Source organism: Hemicordylus capensis, chromosome 4 (genome assembly GCF_027244095.1).
Source record: "Hemicordylus capensis ecotype Gifberg chromosome 4, rHemCap1.1.pri, whole genome shotgun sequence".
Lineage (NCBI taxonomy): Eukaryota > Metazoa > Chordata > Lepidosauria > Squamata > Cordylidae > Hemicordylus > Hemicordylus capensis.
The window spans coordinates 173,884,204-173,890,532 of NC_069660.1; positions in this window are offsets into that span (position 1 = coordinate 173,884,204).

Consider the following 6,329-nt stretch of genomic DNA (forward strand, 5'->3'; position numbering starts at 1 on the left):
GCACCACTGCGAGGTGGGAAACTGCCTGTGTTTACTATGGGCCCACTCTCCCCTTGCTATGCCCCTGAAACCGGCTGATATTACTAAGAATCTTTTGACTGATTTGGGCTCAATATGCTTACCAAACCTGACCAAGAATATAAAGCAGCACAAGTCAGAATCCTCAAGGTTCTGGCATTCTTTTGATACAGATATTTCTCTTTTAAAGAAACAAAATAATTAGTCACCCAAATTCATGAAAATTCCCTGGCACACTGATAACGAATTGTTTAATCCAGGCCTACAAATAAGTACTGTATATAAAAGTGTGTATCAAAGTATAATTCAGGAAAGTTTGGTTCATATCCCTAATGGAGTATAGAGCCAGCAGGTTATTCAGAGTTGAGAAGCCTCTCAGTAACAGAGGCCAAAGTCAAGAGCGGGAGGCCCCCTCTCAAGAATGTGGGTTGAGAAGCCCACCAGAGATAACAGGTACCAGGAGTGGTCAAACACATGGCATTAGCTAAATTCCTCAGTCAGCAGAAAGAGGGTCTTGCTGGTACGAAGAGATACCATAGGGATTAAAGTTGTCATAAAAGCCAGGTAGTAACTCATCTTCTCAGGCTCTAGATGACACCTCTGAAATATGTAAGTTTAATAACTAATAACATGTATTAATCGCTTTGTTGATATGCTTGTATGTGGCTGAATCAAACAGGAAGGCTAGATTCTAGAGGGTTTCCCCCCGCAACAACACTACATACAGACGTATATATTATTCTGGGAGAGAATTCTTCACCCATTCTAGAGATGGCAAGAACTGTAGAAAGAGATGTTGTTGCAACCCAAGGCATGAATTGTACAGCAGTATTTGACCAAATATAGTGACTGTCCAGGCAGAAATGCTATAAGTGCAGCTTTCCCAAACACTTGCTACAGATACAGTACATCAGATAATTTCTGCTTGATATATTCATAGACCACATACTACTTCCTCACCACAGCAAGTGTAATGAATGCCCAGGCAGAAATGTGACAAGTGCAGCTTCTCACAAGCAGTTGTCCAGCACACCAGCTTTAATAAACATGACAATTGAGAATGTTGTGTAAGTGGTCTACTGGGACAAGCAGTTTTATGAGACAAAAGGGGCGTGGGAGAAGCAGCAGGACCCTGTGTAGAAATATCACCTAACTGTAACTGTCATCTTCTGTGTTCCCCAATTTGTTTGTATAGCTAGATACAGCTCCAATATTCAAAATGGTGCCACAGCTAGCAATCAGTTATATTGGCTAGTCAGTCAGTCTTTACTATGGTATTTGACCAGTACCAGAACATCTAAAACAAATGTATAATTTAAACATAGCCATATTAATAACATATCTTTACACTGTATCTAACCATTAGCGAGCAGAGTGTGTCAAACACATATTGCACAACAACATAATTTCACAATGGCATATGTGATTGACAAATTCACATCTATTAGCTAATATATTACATTAAATTTGTCCAATCGTCCTGGCAGGTTATGTAAAACAGGGTCAATTAGCCTTCGCCTAAAACCTATGTAAAAGACACACCACAGGAGCACATGTGCAACCGAATTAATCTCATCTGAGTTACAAGGACAATATCTCTGCTCAGCTGGAATTCTGCTATATATGTATACTAGCCAATAATTCCAAAGGGAGGGCATTCATACAGGCCTTTGAGAAGGCCCATCTATGTTTACGGAAGGTGAGGAGGAATAGATAATCTGCTGGGCGAGTTCACATCACACCACTGAGCAGAAAGAATGTCCTCGATGTCCTCGACAGGTCGTTCTGAAACTCAATATGATACTGGCTATACATTTCTGTATCAGTCAATATACATGCATGATATAAGAAAAATATCCGTAGTGTTCATTAATTGCGCCAATAGAAAAATAGTGGGCAAATCTACATGTGAGGACTGTAAGATATTCCCCTCAGGGGATGGGGCCACTCTGGGAAAAGCATTTGCATACTTGCATGCAGAAGGTTCCAAGTTCCCTCCCTGGCATCTCCCAAATAGGGCTGAGAGAGTTCTTGCCTGCAGCCCTGGAGAAGCTGTTGCCAGTCTATGTAGACAATACTGAGCTAGATGGACCAATGGACTCTCGGTATATGGCAGCAACTTCCTATGTAAGGGAAAGAAGATTAGGTTTTTCCTCCAGGAGTTTCCTAGCAGGGGCTAAAAGTGGGAAGTGCAAGAAGGAGGAGATCCTTGGGAATCTTGATTGCAGGACCAGGGGAAATATGTGTAGATGAGGAGGTTGCCATTCAGATGAAGCATCAAGACAAAAGGGCACTGGCATGCTGAACTGAATTATCTTGCAGAGTTTGCCTTGATTACATTCCAAGGAGTGGTCACTCAGTGCCTCTGGACCTGCCTTTTGTCCTGAAACCCCTGTTTTGTGCCAAATGGATATTTAGTTTTATTAAGAATTCAAGGATTCACGGTTGTGTGCTCTTTGCAGGTTCAGGCTGTCTGCACTATTTACATTGCAATGCTGTACGAGGCAATTTTGTTCAAAATGGAGATCTGCTTCCTTAAGGGCACCAAAATTCCAAGTATGAAGGAAGGCCGTCTTGTAACAATGGTGGGAGATGCAAGAAAATATTGGTTTGAAACAAGGAAGGGTATAGAGGTTTTAAAAAGAGCCAGATCGGTTACAGTTACTGCTATGTTAGGTATTCAAAGAATGTTCCTAGTTAGCTCGAATCCATTATGCAAAGACTGAAAACAATACCTCAAAGAACTGAATGAGAAAAGGAAAAAAATGAATTTGCGATAACAACCACCACTTTTCAACAAAAGTTCCCAAAGCAGTTTACATAGATAGATAAATAAATATATATAAAGATGGCTCCCTGTCCCCAAAGGGCTCACAATCTAAAAAGGAACATAAGAAAGAGTGGCTGCAGCAACAGCCACTGGGGGGATGCTGTGATGAGGCTGGATAGGACCAGTTGTTCTGCCCCTGCTAAAGAAAGAGACTCACCAATTTTTAAAGGGTAATGGCAAAAGATAACACCAAAGATAACCAGTTAAGTTAGCATTAGAGAAGGTAAGCAACATACACATAAGTTTAAAGAAAATTAGCCTCTTTAAAGATTATTGGAGAAACAAACCACATTCTTTTGCTGCATAAGTCCCCCCCCCACACACTTTTAATATGCCATAACAAACTATCAGAGGTTTTTTCATAAGTTAATTCTTGATTTTATTTTAATTAATTAGTTAGTTAGTTAATTGTTTTATTTAAAATATTTATACGCCACCCCTCCAGTGCACTATTGCTCGTGGCAGCTCACAACAATAAAATAGATACAATATAAAATAAAACTAATACAATTAACTGAATTAAGTAAACAAGTTCAAAGTCCAGACTAAAACCACAATCAGAACTACCGCTGTTTTATAAATTTCAAATTATTTGAAAAGCCAAAACTGAGAATTATAAAAACTAAAGAACCTACCAGATATAACCAAAGATGGAACATTTAAAAGCTGGGAGCACTTCACACACAATTCAGGTTTTTCACTGCACATTAGAATGTAGCCTGCTTCATATCCAGGGTTTAAAAATCCACTTTTTGTGTTGGTTTTGGGGGGGGCAGCTTCGAACTCACATAAAAGCCTTACAGTGAAACCGTGGTAAAGCTTGCTGTCTGGGAAAGCTCCTGGCTAAATGTCACATTGTAAAGAAGGGGTTATAGTTGGAGTTCCCTGTAAAAGGGATTCCCAGATGTTGCTGACTACAACTCCCATCATCCTGTTACGGACAGCCCACCCCAACATATTAGAACCAGAGGTACCAGCCCAGAAGTATATGGAATGCAGGCCTGTGTCTGATTTCATTTTATATTAAGAGTTCAATTAAATGCCTGAACTTGAGGTGAACATGATACCCAGATCTGCCTGGGTAATACCTGGTAAATTATTTGTAGAGGCAGGGGTAATCTAGCATTGTTTATCAGTGTTTGTAGAAACTCACTGAGACACAATGGGTCAGGCTTAATTACCAGTCTCACACTGCTGAAATTAACCTGCTGTCCAGTAATCCCCTTACCTCACTGACAGGATGCTTCTGCCTTAGTCAAATGTATTGATTAACTCATCTCACACATGTACCCCTTTTTATGTTACTTTAAATATTATCTTGTTATAATTACACACTAGATAGAGGTACACAAGAAATAATGTAATTACTGTATCACACAAATAGAATTAATTCTCTCACTAACTCCTGACTTTTAACACCTTTTGGGACCAGGCTAGCACATCTGGGACAAGAAAAGGGGCCCATTTGCAACTCAGAGATGCAGATTTGCTTTGGGCAATGTCCCCTCCTCAAGATAGCAGCTAACAGAAGATGGGATTAAGATCTCTCTGGACAGACCAAATATCCTGAGCTAATTTTGGTAATTAAAAGACAGTATTCAGAGGATAGCAGGGACAGACGCCTTTTGTGATCCGGAAGACTCAAATGGACATCAAAGGATGGAACCACTATAAGAAGGAGTCTCTGGACATGGCAGATCAGCAATCTTGTGCCTACATGCAAGGTCTGCTCACAAGCAATCCCAGAGTTTGCTGCTAAACCGCGGGGCAACAAGCAGGAACTCTGTCCATGGACAGGAGCTGTCTGTGACTTCCACTGCGCAGTGGGAAGTCAAGACTTCCCCAGCCATGGTGCTCTGACTCTCAGTGCTCTGAGCAAACTGCATGCTTGATCCAGAAGATCCTGTCTCCAGCCTGAAGCTTCGCTCCTTCAGCTGAAAAGATCCACCGCTCTCAAAGCCTCTGATTCTGGGTAATATGCTGCCTACACAAGCCTTGAATCCCTTCCTCCCTTCCCCTTCTTCTGCTCCCTTCCCCTCATCCCTCTACTAATTCCTGATCCCCCCCCCAACCATGCCAGTCCTCAGCCTTCCTTACCCCCCCCTTTTTCTGTCTATATCTGAATTATATTGGGCTTTAGGAAGATTTAATACACACACATATGTTAGTTAGGAACACGGGTTGAACATTGGTGCTGGCTAGGATGTTCTGTTTAAATACTGTTAGTAATATTGATAGAGTGTTCTGCTTTCTGCTCAGCTAGAATTGATGTTGTTATTCTTTTATACTCAATAAAGCCCATTGAATCCTTTTAGGATTGGTTTGATCTCCTTTCTTCCTTGCGCCCAGATCCTACATGGTCACTATATAAAAGAACTTGGTCACTTGGTGACACTATGAGACAGGCCTAATTTTATATGCTCACTAATGAGCATATTTAGTATATAAACCAGGCCTAGACCATAACAATCCCCAGCTGTAATGGCATTTGACTGGAGACAATGGGAGTTGTAGTCAACATCTGGAATCCTTGTTACAGGGAACACTAATTATGATGCCTGCCAGGGGCGTAGCAAGGTTGGAGTGGGCCCAGAGACGAGACAAGATTTTAAAATGGGGGCCCCCTCACTGAAGCTCAGCTCATGAAGTAAAGAAATCTTAAATGAGGCTGAATAGTGGTAACAAAAAGCATAGTAAAATATCTATATCTATCTATCTCCTATGTGCCACAATAGAACATCATCCTAAATTATTTTTAAAGGTTTTGTAAATTGTGGACGATGCAAGTCATTTAATGGTATTAGAGAAAGACATGCTGTTCTGGTAGCTCCAGGTCTTAACACTCACATCCATTTCGGAGGATGAATACAACTGAAGGAAGCCTGGGTGGGTGTGCGGCTGGGAGAGTCAGTCATGTGACTTGCCTCTGGGGGCCCCCCAAGGCAGTGGGCCCCCAGACAACTGTCCCCCCTTGCCCTATTATGCCCCTGACGCCTGCCCCTCATTCTGACCACACCTGCGCAGAGTGACATGACATTAGGGCATGCACAGCACGCGTGTTGCAAGCTGCATGAGGTAAGGCTGGGAAGCGCAAGCAGAGGCTGCTGTGTGGGAGCTCCAAGTGAGCAGTATTAGCAGCAGCAGCAGCCGCTACACACACACACACACACAGAGTTTTTTGCACAACAACGCGGGTGTTCTAGCTAAAAAAACACCGAGCTATCCCATTAAATGGCCTCCCCGTGCCTGTGCAGAGGCCATTTAAAGGAGGCTTGGCCCGATGCTAAGTTAAATAAGTGCGAGTGGCCAGCCAGGCTGGCCATGCAGAGAGATGGCAGTCCAGTTGCCACCTCCCCACCCCTGTCAGCTCTGCATTAGTGAGCGGCTGACTAGGCCGGCCGCAGGGAGGGATGGTGGATCCGATTGCCTCCTCCCTGCTGTCAGCTCTGAATGACCAATGTCTCCTCTCTCGCCAGAGTCA